An 18,248-nucleotide genomic window follows, 5' to 3' on the forward strand; every position below is an offset into this window, starting at 1 on the left:
CTATATATGTTCCTTTTCCATGTCATTTCTTTATTTTAATTAACTTTTTTTGTACCTTTTAACCTTTCAAATAGTACTAGGACTAAGGGAGACTCCATGAAACTAACTGATGGCAGATTTAAAGCATAGAAAATTTTTTTTGCTAATATTTTATTTATTTAAAAAAGTTCTATTCTACTTATATCAACTTCAATTTTTCTAAGTTGATAGAAGGTTAAAATTCATGCATAATAGTTCACAGTTAAACACACATTATCAAACACACACAAATGAGCAAATTCACATTACCGAACACACACAAATGAGCTACGGAATTTTTTGCCAGAGAATGTGGTCAAAGTTAATAGTATATCTGGATTTAAAAAAGTTTTGGGACAATGGAAGACAAATTGATTAAGTATTATATATCAGGTAGTTAAGAGGATTGTCACCTCTGACAGTAAGCAACAAAGAAGGAATCTCCTCATTAGGATTTCTAGGTATTTGATAGACCATTGGTCTGACCCAGCATGGCATTTCTTATATTCTTATGTTCTTTTTAGGTATCTTTTACAGTAAGTATTGTAAGTATTAGTGCTTTACAAGTGCAATTTTCAGTAGCCCAACTATGTATAACATCCATGAATAGTTGTGTAGGGATGTGTAGCCAAATAAATTTTATATTTTTGTTTTTATTTTTTTCCAATTTTATTATTTTTTCATTTAATTTTATTAAGTACACACAGGGAAGATAACTTTCAAAACTGCTTGCGTGCCCCCATTTTCATGTGTATATGGGTGCATGCAAAGTTGCCGCTGTATTTTATAACCTGTACAGGTTATAAAATATGAGTACATATGTGAGCACACATGCTCGTGCATGTAAAAATCACGAGCCATTTAAGTTTGGACTTATCTGGAAAAGTAGTGGTACTTAGGATAAGTTCTGATTTATCTGACTGAGTAGCAGTACTCAACCTGATAAGCCTGAAAATTGTTACTTGTTCATCTAGGTAGCACTTTTTAGACTTATTTATTTATTTATTTAAAATTTTTATATACCGACATTCATCCAGGATATCACATCGGTTTACAGTGTAACACAAACAAACGCCAGGCAGGTATGTAAGATAGCTGGACAAGTCTAAAAAAAAGTGCTATTTTTCTGTATAAGTTCAAACTTGTCCAAACAGAGGCAAAGGTGTACTGAGCCAGATAAGTCAGAATTTAGCCAGATAAATATGTTAGGGAATGTTAGTTTATGGGACCCTTGGGCCGACCTGCAGGAGACTGGGAAAGGTATTCAAAAGTCTCTAGTATACCACAGGCCGGGAGGCAGATATTCAGGCTGGACGTAGAGGAGCTCTTCACCCTGGAAGCTGGTACTCCCCCGGAAGGAGCCCGTAGGAGCCCAACCGCTGGGACTTAGGTGGCTTCACCCTTGGAAGCCGAAGCCCCCCCCCCCCCCCCCGAGAGGAGCCTGTAGGGGCCCGGCTGCTGGGACTTAGGCGGTAGTGGATCAGGACTGGGAACTGGAACCAGACTAGAACAGTAGATCAGTACTGTAACGGGGTTCGGGTTCTGGAACCAGGCAGGAACTGTAGCAAAACTCGGATACTGGAACCAGGCAGGAACTGTAGCAAGACTCAGGTACTGGAACCAGGCAGGATCTGTAGCAAGACTCGGTTACTGGAACCAGGCCGGAACTGTAGCAAGACTCGGGTACTGGAACCAGGCAGGAACTGTAGCAAGGCTCGGGTACTGGAACCAGGCAGGAACTGTAGCAGGACTCGGGTACTGGAACCAGGCAGGAACTGTAGCAAGACTCAGGTACTGGAACCAGGCAGGATCTGTAGCAAGACTCGGTTACTGGAACCAGGCCGGAACTGTAGCAAGACTCAGGTACTGGAACCAGGCCGGAACTGTAGCAAGGCTCGGGTACTGGAACCAGGCAGGAACTGTAGCAGGTAAACAGGAACCAGACAGGCACTATAGCTGGCAAGCAGGAACCAAGCAGGTACTGTGGCTGGCAAGCAGGAACCAAGCAGGTACTGTAGCAGGCAAGCAGGAACGGAGCGAATAGCAAAGCAGCCCCCCCCCCCCCCCCCCCGGGGCACAGCGCAACAGGGATCCAGTAGGTAAGCCCGTTGCAAGGCAAAGACTGGGTGGCCATGGCCGGCTTATCAAGACTGCGGCATCTGACGTCAGGAATTGGGCGGAGTCACCACTGGCAGGCAATGACCTAGAAAAGCGCCCAAGTGGCACGTGCACGCGCCTAGAGACCAGGCGTCCATGGAAAGCTTCCCGGCGGTGCGGCCCTTGCTGGGACGCCGCCGAGCAGGACAGGAACTAGGCCAGTGAAAGCGGGAACAGCTCCAGAAACACGGAGGTAAGGGTCTGGTTGCGGTGCTCGCGGCCAGAACCGCAACAAAATGTGCAAAAATTATATAACTGTATATTTGTCCTTCCAGTTTTAAAGAGATACATGAGTAGATTTCACGTATGTCATTTAGATGCATTCCAGTTTAGTTTTTTTGTCTGCATGTGTATGTGTGTTAGTATGTGAGAGAGAGACAGAGAGGAAGTGTGTGTGTGTGTTTCTGTGTTAGCTTGTGAGAAAGAGAGACTGAAGAAACAAGTGTGTGTGAGAAAGAGAGGTAGAGGAAGTATGTGTGTGTGAGAGAGAGAGAGACAGAGAAAGTGTGTGTATGTGTGAGAGAGAGATAGAGAAATTGTGTGTGTGTGTCTCTTTCTCAAACACACACACATGCTCTCTGTCTCTCACCAAGCGTGTATATGTGTGTGTAAGCGAGAGAAAGCATATTGTGTGTGTATGTGTGTTCATGCATGCCCCAGTCTACGACAACATTAGGATGACATATGAAGAGTGGGATATTTTTAAAATCCTTTAGTTTTAATTATTTGGTGTTATTTCATGTATCTGCTGTTTTGAAATATTTTATCAAAGTTTAGGAAATTTAAAAATTACACTGGTCTACATTTGAAAAAAGGTTTTCTGCTGACCTAATTATTTTTGCTGATTTTACCTAAATGAAAGTTGTTGATTCCAAATATAAAGTCAAAAAATATGCAATACGTCAAATCTTTTCACAAATGAGAAATGTTTGATTAAAGGTTATAAAGTCGAATATCAAGGGTAATAAGAAGTTCTGAAGAAGCGATAGCACATAATATATTTGTTTCCTGTAAAAAATGAGTCTATCGTCTAACCAAGAGAGCAATAGTTGTGTAAATTTTAATTGTTAGGGAGACATTTTCTCTTTTTGGATTCTCTGGAATAGTTATGATCAGGGTTGTCACGCTGTAAACACCAGCAGTAGTCTGCCATCATGTTTGTGTTCCATCTGCCTTGATATCTATGTTTCATGGTCTTGATGTCTTGGTGGAAGCATTCTCCTTGTTCTTCACTCATAGCTTCAAGATTTGAGGGGAAGTAGTTCAGATGGCTATCAAGGAAATGCAATTTGACTCTCATGTTTGCTCCCAGTCTTTGAAAAGCAATCAACAAATTTTGAACTAAAAGGTTATAATTTTCGGCCCTGAAGTTGCCAAGAAAGTCTGTAATCACGTCAGAAAAAGTAGGCCAAGCATCTTTTCTATCTCTGTCTTTGATTAGAAGCCTAATTTGCGGGCCATCAAATATGCCAGCTTTCAACCTCTCATGCGAAAGAGCAGGAAATTTGGAAATTCAACATGTCTTTCTGCACATTAATTATCTTTTAGCGTATTCAGCATATCTAAATAATAACGTTACGTTATTGCTATGAGTAGACAGCATTTTGCGGAAAAACCAGGGGGAAACGGATATGAATTTTGGATTCAGCACACTAAAATACATTAAGATCACATGTTATCTTATAGTCAGCAAAATTGATGTAGACCAGTGTTATATATTGGGGGGAGGGGTGTCAAAAGAAGTTTTCACCCTGGATGCCAAATGCTTTACGTACGCCACTGGTGATTAGTGGTGGCAGAGGAAGAAAACAGTATGGAGTAGGATGAGAGGTGTATATTCATCAGGGAAGCAATGTACTCTCCATGTATCCTTTCCACACATTCCTCTCAAAAGAAATTATTGTGGAGCTTAGGCCATGGAATTACATGGTGACTGCATTTTGTCCCTTGTTAGTGAGTGCTGGAGGTAGAGAATGCCTTTGGATATGGAGTACACCTTTCCAATCTTATTTTCTGTTTATCTCACACCCCATCCAGCCACTTCTCAAAAACCCAACCATTTGTGCTAGCACTCTATGGAAATGCTAGCTATCAAATTTTGCTGCAGCTGAAATAACCACAGCAGTTACAGGAGCAATGTCCTTTGCCTTAACCCCTACTGCAGGTCAACAGAGCCCTGCAGTGCACAGCAAGGAACAAGAATCCAACAAGTCAAAGAACCTGAATATTCAACCCTAACAGTTTATCAGATTCATGGGTCCTTTTTTTTTTTGTTTCTCTTTTATGTTTTGTTAATATTGATATTTTAGTGCAAAAGGAGGATGGAAAGAAGAATAAATAACAGAAAGGATTGTGTATAAGAACAGATAATATACATTGCCTAATCATTTGCTAATAATGTAGAATAAAGGGACTGGATCTTTTTTCATATGTAGTATAGAGTTTTAATATATTTTAAGGGTTTTTAATTTCTTTAGCTATATTTGTTACAATTATATGCAATGTAGTAAAGTATCTATATCTTTCAATCTACTGATTCATTCTCAGGGTAAAGGGTGAGTGTTCAATGATTTCTCCCACAGTTAACATAAACATTGACCTGATTGACTGCAGTGTTCCCTGCATGCCATAACATAGCCACAGTTTTATCATTCCTATTTCGTTTTGCTTCAGGCACCTGATTAAAAAGCCTAGACCAATGTCTGCTTTTATCTTCTTCCTTTGATTTTCACTTTACAGCACTTTACTAAGACTGTTCTCATGCTCCCCTGCTGTTCACACTCTTTCTGGCATTTATTGTCTTGAGTTTTCCTCTCAGTATGGCACCATAGGCTAACCATATAATACACCTACTGTCTGCATGCAAGGATAATCCACAGCTTTATCATTGCTCTACTACACTGGGCATAGTTTCTATAATGTTATGGACATAATAGAAAGTATATCAAGCACAACATTTCCTGCAATGTTTTTTTCCTAAGTTGTCTCAGAAGACTAATGAAATTCAGCAGCCCATTCTTCTGACTGTGAACTAAACCACTCCCTAAATCCATTCAAGCAAGTGAAGACCTAGTATAATAATGACAGTCTCATCAAGCCACATAGATCAGTGTTATTGCTATTAATCTTAATTTACTAATGGTTTATTAAGATCTGCATGAGATTATGGTGCTCAAAGCTTCAATGCTATGTATTTACTACTAAATAATGCTTTTTGATTTTTTTTTAGTTAGCCACATATTAGATGTGGATCATTGCAAATATTTAAAATACCATTACCGTAAATGAACACTGTAATCACTTAACACAGGATACTAGGATTTTAGAACAGCTTTTATTTTAAAAACATAAAATGTATTTAATTAATTAATTGCTTAATTAATTAATTGAAAAACATTTATTACCTGCCCTTCCTACGTTCAAAGCAGGGTATGATAAGAACATACACAGTCAAATGAATGGAAAGAACAAGATAATGCATCAATCTTACAAAAAAGGGGAGTAACATAGTTCTTCAGGAAGGAGAAGAAACAAATAAACACCTTGAGTACATTTCTGAAATTAGGGCCAGAGGTGGGGGCAATAGTCTGCTATGTAGAACCGTCCCTATTTTTAACATATAAACATAAGCAATAAAGCTTAGGGCTTGGATTTGAAAGACATTTACATGTAAATGCACTTTACCCATGTAAATGGGCTTTTTAAAATTGCTGTAATATATGCCATTGAATTGTCCATAGAATATTCCCATATAAATGCACTTTGTGATGGTAACTTTCAAAGCAGTGTGTGTGCATTAGTTGGCCCGCACCCAGGTACGCGACCATTTTATAGCATACGTGTATATGTACGCATGTTATAAAAGAGCCTGGCTGTGTACATGTTTGCGCTCAAGTTTAAGTGGGCATGCACCTGTGCACACAAATGCCACTTCTACCACATAAGTTGGGGATTTTAAAAGGGACATGTGCCAACACCATTCCCGTCTAACCAATTCACTCCCAGTTCATCTAGTTAAGAGATAGGACTTCCAAACCCCACTAGTTTAATAGACTTCCTTCCCCCTGTGAACCCTGACCTTTAAAACCTCCCTAATCTGCCTATAGCTTACACATATCCATAGCAGAAGTAGCCTTCTGCATCGGGAGACCCTGTCATGCACTAGTGCACGTAAGTATTTAGATGCAAATTTTAGGATAAAATCCCAGAACGCCTGTGTTCTGCCCAGACCCAACCCATGCCCCACGCCTTTTTGAATACTTTTCATTTGTGCATGCAACAACATTTTACATAAGTATCAGGGCAGCTTTCAAAATCAGCTCGGCACATGCCGGCCCAATATATTTGCGCATCCCCTAATTAATACACGCGTCGAGCATTTAAAACTCGCCATTAAGTGAGTAAACGTCTTTTTAAAATTGCTATGAAAGAATGTCACAATAATTGCTACAATAGTATGTTACTATAAAAGATGTAACTCATTTTATAGTGTTCATGCTAAGACGGTTTACCGTACTCTAAAACAGAGTGCTGTGCACAAGCAGCTTAGCATGCATGTTAAAGTCTTCAGATCGGGACTCCCACCGCTTTCCCTATACTATAAATATTATTTAAGTAAGGCTGATCCCCCAACTCCCCCTATCCATAGTACAGCTTTGATCCATTCCCCATCCTCTCAGCCCCCTCCGGAACTTCCCCAGACCTCTCCCCATACTCCCAAATTCAAAGAAGTCCTGTCAGGAGCAAAATACAATTCTTACCCCTCCCAGGTTTCCAGCAATGCTTGTGGCAGTATTAGCACTCAAAGCATAAACTACACATAGTTTACGCTTCCAGCAGGGGAAGCGACATACTGTGAATGTTTTTAACTTTGTAAACCACCCCGATATAAACATACAGGAAGGACGCTATATAAATAAATCAAATAAATCAGTCACTCAATCAATAAAGTATGTTAGGTTCTCCAGTGGAGGACCTTTCCCTTAAATGAAATAAATTAATCTAACAAATTCTGCTGGCAAACAGATGTGACATTACAACCTGATGGAAAATGTCCATTATACCTTTTTTGAATAAGGATCATAATGTATAAATGGCACGAATGAATATGATGTTGTAGCAGTAGCAGTTGTGAGCAAAATATGGATGGGGTCAAACATCACCCTGCCTTGCTGTTGGTGTGATTTGTATACATATTCCTAGGCTGGATATGATAGCCACGCATTCAGTTGTTGGACATAGACCCCATGTACAGGTCCATTAGGGAAAGGTCTACTGTGGATTAGAAGTTGTAGATTATACAGTAAGTTCTATTTGATTAATCATGAAAAAAGGTTAACAGGGAACCTAAGGTGAAACAATGGCAGCTAATTCCTACAGCAGAAAAGGGTTTTGCAAATACAATATAGAGATTAATGGGAGAGGGTGTTTTGGGAGAATATCCAGAGGGCGTGCTGACTGCAGAAACTTCATCTGCTGTGGTAAATTGGTCTTTTATGTTCAAACATTTTATTAATAAGAAGAAAGAAGCTTCGCAATACAATCAAAAAAACGATGGGCTAACAATCAGCCCGTAAACAAAAACCATAGGCAAAGCATCTACAAATGGATCATCAAGTGTTATGTACCACAGTTTTCCAAGTTATCTCCCCAGCCCTCCCAACCTTTCCTCCCACCCATCCATCTCCCCCCTACCCTCACCGCTCTTGGTCCACCTTCTACCGATGCAGGGGACACAAATATAATGGGGCACATAAACAAACTTAAGCATTTAGAATGAGACTTCTAATTCGGTGTGGCAAGTCTTGTATATAGGGTTCCCAGATCTGAAGAAAAGCCTTCTGATGACAGGGTGATGTTTTAGCTGCTTGTCACTCCATTTGCATCATAGTATGAAAATGAGCCCTCCAGGTCCATTAGGAGAGCGGTTCCGCGGATCTCCATCCAAGAAGAATAATCTTTTTCCCGACACAAAAGGCCTTGCACAACAACCGGCGGGGGCCCATTCTTCGTAACAGTGTCCCAGGAATACGGCCAAACAATACCAATTGTATTGACGGGGTCAGGGAAATGCCCAATAGTCGACCCAAATATTGGTCTTAATGGGAAAGAGTGCATAAATCTTGAGAAAAAAAAATCATAGAAGGTAAAACTATTATTGGCTAAATATATTTTCTGATTGTTTTTAAGGTTAACGTGTTTACTAGTGTTAATAATTGTGTTTGTTCAGGAAAAATAAACATTATGAGGCAGATATTCTGCACCACTTAGCCGGATAAGTAGGGATTTATCCAGCTATCTAGCAACTTCTGAATATCAGGCCCTATTCAGTGGTCACCACATAGACAGCTAACTGTTTACTCAGCCTCATAGATATCTGGCAAAGTGGTGGGTGAGATGAGACATAACAGGGAGGAGCTACTTATCCAGATAAGTGGTGATATTCACACTTATTCTGCTAAGTTAGACAGATAAGTTAGACCTGCTATTGACTAACTTATCTTCCTAACTTTCAGGTTATCTGGGTATATTCAGTGGTACAGCGCAGAGTGACTATCCTGGGTAAAGCCTGGATTTTAAAAGGGCTACGCGCGTAAATTTTGGGGGATCCTCGCATGGCTGGGTCTTGCTCATGCCACGCAAATTTTACATAGGGTCCAAAGAAAGGGGTGAGCAGGGGTCATGGTCTGGGTGGGGAGGGGAGGGGAGGGGCAGGGTAGGGGGCAGGCCGGGACAGCGCCATTCAACACTGTCCCGGGGAACCGTGCGCCGACAGCCAGCCAGCACACGGAGATTACTTTTGCTCCAGAGGAGCAGTAAGTAGCAAAATAAAAAATTTGGGGATAGTTAGGGTAGGTTTAGGGGGCAGGAAGGAGAAGGGAAAAGGGAGGAAGGATAGGGTTAGAACTAGGAAAGTTCTCTTCCAGTTCAGTCCTTAATTGGAGCGGACTGGGTGGGAACTGTGGAAGGCTCGATTGCATCGACGCACATATTTTTCTAAAATTGCCCCCCACACACACTCGCGGAGCAGGCCACCCATCCACACATGCGCACTGACAAGAAAATCTGGAGCGCAATTGCACGTGGGACCATATTTTATAACATACATGTGCCAATGCGCACATTTTATAAAACAGCCACAACCTTGTGCGCGCTTTGGGAACTGCGCACACATGGATGCTCGCGCTCCTTTTAAAATCGACCCCTGAGTTAGCTGGACAAGTTTATCTGGCATACAGGTTCATTCTTTATTCTGTAATGTGCTGGTATCATAGCAGTATTATTCTAAATAGGGGAAGGGGAGGAGTGTGGGTGGGATTTGGGCAGAGTTGTCTCCCAGCAGCGCTGCGGACAATAATGTTTTTCACATTATCGCTGGTGGCAGCACGAGAAATAACTACACCTTTTCCTGTGGCACTATGAGGGCGATAGTATATGGCATGACGGCACTGCAATGGGTGAAACCAAATCGCTGTGATTCAGCCAACTGCCCACTATTATCCCTGCCCCTTTTCTTTTCGTGCCTTATCATTCTGCTATAAATATATAATATAGTGGAATGATGAATCTAGGGGTAAGTTACCCCCATTAGTTTATCTGGCTAACTTATGCCCTGATTCACTAAGCTATTTTCTCATAAACACAGAACAGGAGAAAAGTGTTAATGAATCAGGCTCTTAGCTAGCAGACTAGCCTTTCAATATCGACACCTGGATTGATTATGTGAGCTAGTAAAACCTAGTTTGCTACTGTTAATAATAGTGAGTTCAGGGAGTATAGGCTTTGGATTAATTATGTGAGCTAGTAAAAGTTTGTATGTTGTGAACGCAGGGGTGCAGTCGTTTCCTGTAGGGGGATGTGAGCCCTTGGACCATGGCGCGGCTCAGGGACACACACCGTGGGAGGTGAGAGTGTCCAAGCACAGACTGGAGCTGAAAAAAGGCTGGACTAGAACTGAAGTGTTGAACATCGCAAACACTGGAACAAGGCAGGCTCAGTCCTCCACTGAACCTCCACACACAGGTGAGACCCAGCAATTCAATGCTGGTCTCAAGAGTAGCCCTCCAGCCACTCGGTAGCCCTTCCGGACTTGCCGCTTGGGAATGATCAGTGCATGAGTCCAGACAGAGGCTGAGGGCAGAAACATGACGAGACATGAAACTGAGGAACTTGGAAGACTCAGACAAAGACTCGAGGAACTTGGAAGACTCCGATGAGGATTCAGGATAGGGTGAGTACTGCACCGCAGCATGCCCTACACAGCCTACACAGCCCTACACAGCTGTCCATGGCTGGTCTTGGACCACGCCAGAAGCGAAGAAGACTTCAGATGAAAAGATAAAGACTTGAGCAGGAAACGTGACAAAGATTCAGGAGAGGCCTGCAACGAGGTGTGCCCTACACTGCCACCCATGGCTGGTAACGGACCACACTGAAGCGGAGCAGGCTCTGGCTTGAGTCTAGAGTTTGGACAGAAGCAGGAACAAGGAATTCCAAAGACTGGGAACAGGATTCAAGGTTTAAAGACTCAGGATTCAAGAGTCAGGATTCAGGAACAGAACTCGGCAATAAAAGCAAGGGCCTTCTGGAGACTTGTTCTGCAAATGTGAAGACAGGCCTTGTGCCATGAAGCACCCTACCCAGCCCCCCCCCCCCCCATGGGCTGGTTACAGACCACGATGATGGCACCCCAGGAAAGGTGGACGAGAAGGAAACCTGGAAGCAAGATGAAAAGCCGGAGACGGGAACATCAGGAACATGGAACATCAGGAACTCCGGAGAGACAACAAAGGAGCTCCAATGAAGAACAGAAACATCTACAGAGACCAGGATCATCTAAAAATCATCCAACGAAGAGCCATCTAGGCACAAGAAGATGACGGAGGATTTTGACCAGAAAGAGGCCACAGGCAACTGTGAAGATCTAATGTCAAGGGCCCAAGGAATGGAAGCTGAGCCCTTTATATGGCTGGACATGGCAAAGACTGATGACATCATCCGTTGGAGGCCGCAGGGCTTTTCCTGCTGCTGGCCCTTTAAATGTAAAGCAGAGGCGGGCCTATGCAGGATCCTGGAACAGGCAGAAAGCAGGCAGCATTGGTGGCGGCTTCCCAACCATGAGAAGAGGAGGAATCAGTGGCAGCCTCACTACCGTGAGCAGCAGTGATGGTGATGGCTCCTTGCTGCGAAGAGGAGAAATCAGCAGCAGCCCTTCCCACCAGACAGTGGCATCAGAAGTGGCTCATCAGCTGCGGGAAGAAGTGGGCAGCAGGCAGCAGTGGTCCGGGGCGGCATAGGCTACGTCAAGCAGGGGACCGGTGGTGTTGGCCCGGATGGTGCGTGAAGCTGCCCGCAGTTGGGGCCCGTGAGCAGTGGAGCACTACACCCCCTTCTCAAAGCCTCCCTTTTCAGCCTCTTTTCTTCAGCTGAAGACAAGAAGGTATATCTTCTGTACCAGCTGGGGAACTTGGGGGTCCAAACATATGGTCTGAAGGTACTTGGTAAGGAGCTGAAGCAACAAGCCATTGAAACATATTGAAGACATGATGAAGACAATAAATCTTGATTAGACATGACCCAGATTGAACTGATGGTGCAGGTGCAGTAGAAGCATCTTGGAGAATCGGTTCAGTTCTTAAGCTTTCACCTGGTTGTAGCTGAAGTATGGAACATTAAAGCTGATCCTACAGCTGGAAGAGTTGCACACACACAAATTAGACTGCAAGCTGGTATTGGTGAGGTGAGCTCTGATGACTGAAAGGATATAGATCAGAAGTAACATGTCAGAAAAAAATTCAACTCCAAAGCACATAATTGAGTGGAGGTGCAGAGTACAGTAAAGTTGATGTCTCCAATAGCAGCAGCGATGATACTCACACCATTGTTTGATTTGTAGCTGGAAATATTGTATTGTAATTAGAGACCAGTGGTTCTTGAGTATGCCAAAGGTTTGGAAACAGGACCAACAAAAAAGGAGTCATGTAGGATAATGTTGAAGCCAACAGGCTAAACTTGAAGAAATACCATCACATCCTTTAGAAACAAATGTTACATGGAGTTGAACTGGCAGAAGGTTATCAACATCAAGTCTTAAAGAGCAGACTCGTCCAACAAAGAGGCTTTTAGATGAAAAACTTAATAGGAGATGGATCTTGATCTTGCGCTAAAAGAAGGTAAGAGAATACAAGCACAGCCTTTGGATTGAACCAGAGGAAACAGTGTAGAAATCCAAACTCTTCTGGTGGAAGACGATTGCCCAAGGAAGGGATTTCAGGATTAAAACTTGCTTAAAAGATGAATGAGGAAAGATGTTGATTTCTAGGAATCGAGAAGACTCCAATGAAGAGATAGTCTTAACAAGGTGTAAACTGTAGTCCAATAGGACAGGGAGTATATCTTGATCTCATTAAGGCAACATCATGGGCTGAAGTTAGATCCGCCTTTCTTTTTACTGTACCCCAGATCAAGGCTAGTTGTGTCCTTTTGGTTAATATAGTATGGCAGCATCAATCTTGAATTTAATGGTCATCTCCACAAAAGACTAGCAAGAATAGATTCCTACAAGTTGGTTAGAATGGCCAGCATCTCCGATTCTAGATGAAGGGATGACAGAAGCAGTTTAGGGATGGAGAAATGCTTCTTTCCATCCGTCAAGCTATTGGTGGAAATAGGATTGCCAGCAGACTTGGAATAACTGGAAAATGGATTGAAGGCACTTAGGAAAGCTTCTTTAGCACCAAATGTAGAACACTCTTTTGGAAGATTTTTTTTTTTTTTAATTTTTTTATTTATGCAATTTTCAGATATATTTACATTCATATATCAAAAGAAATACAGAGATACTCATATATATTACTTAATATAGAAACTCCCTAAGGATGAAAAACAGTATTATATTTTAAACTTAAATCTCTTAATCAATATAGGAAAACTGGGAGCAAGATGTACATTCATGAAACATAGAGCTCATATAACACATACTTCTAAATATTAAAGGCATAAACCTTCACAGAGTTGCTTAACCCCCCATTTTCTCTTTTGGAGCCTCGCACCTCATTTTTTACCATCTAAGAACCCTCTGAGTTGTTCTGGTTCATAGAAAATATATTTATTTTGCTGATATCTCAATAAACATTTGCATGGATATCTCAATATTACAGTAGCACCACGACTTATTGCCTCCGGTCTCATAAGCAGAAACTTTTTTCTACGTTCCTGCGTGGAGCGTACTATATCTGGATATATCCACAATGGATAACCATAATATTTTTCCATTCTATTTCTAAAGAAAAACTTTAAAAGAAGATTCCTATCTTGCTCAAATGCAAACGTTACTAATAATATACCTCTATTTTTTATTTCAGAATTTAACGATAGTTCAATTAACTCTGAGGTATTCAAAGATTGCTGGATCTGATGTTGTGGATCCTCTTGTGCCCCCGTAGCTACCTCCAATTTCTTTGAAACATAGAAAGCTCTGGATATAACAGGCAATATTTCTTTCGGGATCTTTAAAATCTCCAACATGTATTCTTTAAACATCTCTGCTGGATTTAATCTTTTCACCACCGGAAAGTTCACTATCCGCAGATTTAAATAGCGGAGTGAGTTTTCAATGTTCTCAAATTTTCTTTCCGAATTAATCCCAGCCTTTACCAAAGTTCCTTGTACTTTCTCCAAATTGGAAACTTTTTCCTCAATTTTCTTTATATTTCCCTGCTGTATATTCAAGACCTTTTCTGTGTTCAAACCTCTTTTATTGGATTCCAAAAATGCCTGTGTTAAGCTAGTTACTGCAGATTCAATCGACACCATTGCTTTCCACAAAGTGTCCATCGTAACCACAGGAGGCTTTTGCAGAGAAAATACCGGTTTAACTTGTAATTTTACCAGTTCTTGAAGTGCTGCATCTCCAGCGGTGTCCCATGCCGGTAAAGCTCTATGGGGAATTGGTGTTGAGGTTGCCATCGCCTCCATTGCTCCCTCAACTCCACTGCTCGCCATTTCCTCGCCGTCTCCGTCGGATTGCCCGGGGGGGGGGGGGGCGCTCACTCAACTCCTCTGGCAGCTCTCGCGTTGTTTCATCTCCCTCCTTACTGATCCAACCTCCCGGCAATGGTGGCGCAGCAGGAGCCCCTGGGCTGAGCGAAATCTCCTCGACCATAGGGGTCAGCCCGAGCTCCTGGGCTTCTCCCTCCGCGGTCCTCGCTCCCGGCGTTGTTGGGGTAAGGCGAAAGAAGCTCTCAATCCTAGCCTGTTGATTATTTTCTTCCTTAAGATTCGTAATCTCTTTTAGACGAGCTTTACGCTTTGTGTGAGGCATTTTAGTTCCAGATAGAGGCAATATTCAAGAGGTAAATTAGTTCCCAAAGACAGGCTGGGCTGGAGCGTTCTTTTCCTGCTTCTCATGTGTCGGCCATCTTGCGCCCCTTTTGGAAGATTTTAACTGAAAAATGGTGATGACGTTCATCCCAGAAGATTAGAGATGACTTTCCACATCCAAAGCAGGAAGCAATGGGATATATTATCAGAAGTCCCCAGAAAGGGAAATCAAAGCTCTAGAACTCATCGGGATTACAGTCCATAGGTCAAGTGATAAGTATGGAAAGAACACAGGAGCATGGACGATCTCTGGAAGCAGATTGATGCAGACAGGAATTGCAGGAAACCAGGTCTTGGGTGCAGGTACCTCCTGCAGGTCGTAAAAAGGCCTGGAACAGCTGAGAAATTGGAAAGTGGATGCAGGCACCTCCTGCAGGTCAAGGACTGCCGGTGAAAAAGCCAGCAAACTTGAAGCTACCAAGAAATTGAACCCAGGGTGCAGGCGCCTTCTACAAGTTGAGAAAAAATAAGCCCAGCAGAAAACATCTAGAGACTAGCAAGGGTCAAATGAGTCCTTAAGCAGAGGCCGTCAATGGATCAAGTAAGGCTCCAGGAACAGACTGAAGAGCTTGAAACCTATCAGGGCTGGCAAACATATTAATGAGTTATCTCCAACAGCCATAAGGTAAATGTATATTTACCCACAAGCTGAACCAGTAGTTTGAAAAAAAAAATCTCTCTGGACTGGACCAATCATGCTGTTGATCTTGTAGTCTATTAATTTGTATTAATGAACTGAAAACATGCAAATTGAGGCTTTTAAAAAAGGTAAGAAGAAAGGAATGCATGAGTCCACAAACAGACATAAAAAACTGTAGACTCACATCCTCAAAATGCCACCTATCTCTACGTTTCTATTAAAACAGAAATTTGGCACAACTCAGGCTGGCTGCAATAAATCCCAGAACTCTTGGAGCATGTCCTGAAGAAGGAGACAATGAAAAGAAATGTTCCTGAAGTCTTACTTTATTTATAAAGTTGGGCTCTTTAATTGACTACAACTGGGCTAGTTAGACTGTTTTAACTTTGGTAAACTGAAATGTATGTTAATCTGATTTGCTATTAATCTAAACTAATTTTATAAAAGCAAATTTATATTGTCTTATTTGAAGCATTTGCTGAATATGTAATGTTGTAATACCTCAAAATATAATGAGGCTAATGGTGCAAAAATCAATTATAATAAAATTAATTTGTACTCAATGTATTTAATGCACATTGCACACAAAAAAACTTTTTTTATTTTTAGGAGGAAAAGACTTCAGATGTAAAATGCAAGTGAAACCTCACTGATTTGATAGAGGGCAAAATCATGAGTCAAAAAACCTCCTGTTTTTTTGTGTTTCTGCACCTATCATTCCCACTTATCAAATCTACACCTGATTTTATAACATGAGCGCGCAGCCACACGCATGTTATAAAATCCAGGGTTGGCACGCGTAAGGGGGTGCACACTTGTGTACCTTGCATGTAAGCCGAGCCCTAGGGGAGCCCCGATGGCTTTACCCATTCCCTCCAAGGCCGTGAAATCGGAGCGGCCTCGGAGGGAACTTTCTTTTTGCCCCCCCCCCCCCCACCTTCCCCTCCCTTCCTCTAGCTAACCTGGCCCCCCAGCCTTACCTAAATCCCCCCCACCTTTATTATTTAAGTTGCACCTGCCTCTGGGCAGGTGTAGGTTGCGTGCGCCGGCCAAGTGCCGGCATGCGATCCCCCAGTCTAGCAGGCCTTCAGAGGCCTCTGGTCACTCCCCCTATGCAAAATCGGCTTGGCGCAATCAACCCTTTTAAAATCCGCCCCTTTTTATTCAAACAATCATGTTTTAATTTTTTTTTTTTATTTTATAAAGCAATAAAAAAAACTCTCTGGAAACAAACAAATTGTTCATAATGAGCCTCCAACTCAAATATACATCAACTAATTCTCACATACTTAGCTTTAACATGGTTGGGTGGCTCCCATTATTGCAAGAAGTTTCTCCATGTCAATGAAGGCTATTTCTTCTTATTAATTTTTAAAGATAATTCTTCAATCTGGCCAGTGTTTCGCTGTAAGATTTACTTTTTTAATGGCATGATTTGATTGTATTATTAGGAAGTATGTGGAAGTGTAGAAGCTTAAATTTTACTCCCTGAAGCAGCTTCTTACAGAAAAACACTGGCCAGGTCAGATAATTATCTTTAAAAATTGATAAGAAAAAATAGTCTTCATTGACACGGAGAAACGTCTTGCAATAATGGGAGCCATCCAACCATGTTAAAGCTAAGTAAGTGAGAATTGGTTGTATATTTGACTTGGAAGCTCGTTATGAACAATTCAATTGCATCCATAGATTTTATTATTAACAATAAGAAAATTAAAACAAAAAATTAAAACATGATTGAAAAAAAAATATGATTGATAAGTGGGAAGGATAGGTGCAGAACCACAAAAAATTCAGGAGGTTTTTTTTTAACTCATGACTTTGCCCTCTACCAAATCAGTGAGGTTTCACTTGCATTTGCATCTGAAGTCTTTTCCTCCTAAAAATGAAAAGGTTTTTTTGTGTGTAATGTGAATTAAAAGCATTGGGTGCAAATTAATGTTATTATATGTTGTAACAAGCTGTTAAGCCCATAACAACGGGCTACATTAAAAAATGTTTTTGGTCCATTTTTGGACACTGTACCCATCTACACTTCTTTTCCCTCTCTCCCCCTTCCCCTTCTCATTCACCTCAGTCACTCATCCTCGTCCCCCTTGGTCACTCACCCCCCTTTCCCTCCCCTGCCCCACTCAAACTCCCTCCCCTCATTCTCCCTCCCCTCACTCTCACCTCCCCCCTCATTCTCCCTTCCCTCACTCACCTCCCCCTCATTCTCCCTCCACCCCACTCTCACCTCCCCCCTCATTCTCCCTCCCCCCACTCTCACTTCCCCCCTCATTCTCCCTCCCCCACTCACCTCTCCCTCATTCTTCCTCCTCTCACACTCACCTCCCCCTCATTCTCCCTCCCCTCACACTTCCCTCCCCCTCTCTCTCACTCCCCTCACACTCCCCTCTCCCTCACTCTCATCTCCCCCTCATTCTCTCTCCCCTCCCCTCACTCACCTCCCCCCTCATTCTCCCTCCCCTTCCCTCACTCTCACCTCCCTCCTCACTCTCATCCCCTCCCAGCTCATCCACACCCCCTTCCCTCTCCCTCTTGTGCTCTTCAGCGCGGCCCGCTCACGGAGATGGGAGGTCTCTGGGGATCCCTCCCTGGTGTGCACCTCAGCTGCTCCTTCCTGCCACTGCATTTCCTCCCGATATCGCCGCTGCTGCCGCCGCTCCGCCCAGCCATTGTAGCTTGGCCGCCCAACACTCCCATACCGCCACTGCTTCGCCCGATATCACTGCCACTCTGCCGCTGCTGCTCCTCCCAGCACCATCTTAGCTCCGGCTCTGACCGACGTGCTCTCCCGCCAGCGCATGCGCAGTAGAGCTGCTCTCTACTGTGCATTTGCGGCACGTCGGTCAAACTTCATTTATCTAGATAGATAGATACCTGACAACTGATACATTTATTTTGAAAAAATTGTTGTTATAACTATAATAAAATCCATTAACCAAGACAAATGGGAAGATTTTTATTTTGAGATAATGGGATATAATCTAATGTAGAATTGCCTACATATTAGAGGTTCCACCGAGGTTCAGATTTATTATAACATTTA

Source organism: Rhinatrema bivittatum, chromosome 1 (assembly GCF_901001135.1).
Source record: "Rhinatrema bivittatum chromosome 1, aRhiBiv1.1, whole genome shotgun sequence".
Taxonomy (NCBI): domain Eukaryota; kingdom Metazoa; phylum Chordata; class Amphibia; order Gymnophiona; family Rhinatrematidae; genus Rhinatrema; species Rhinatrema bivittatum.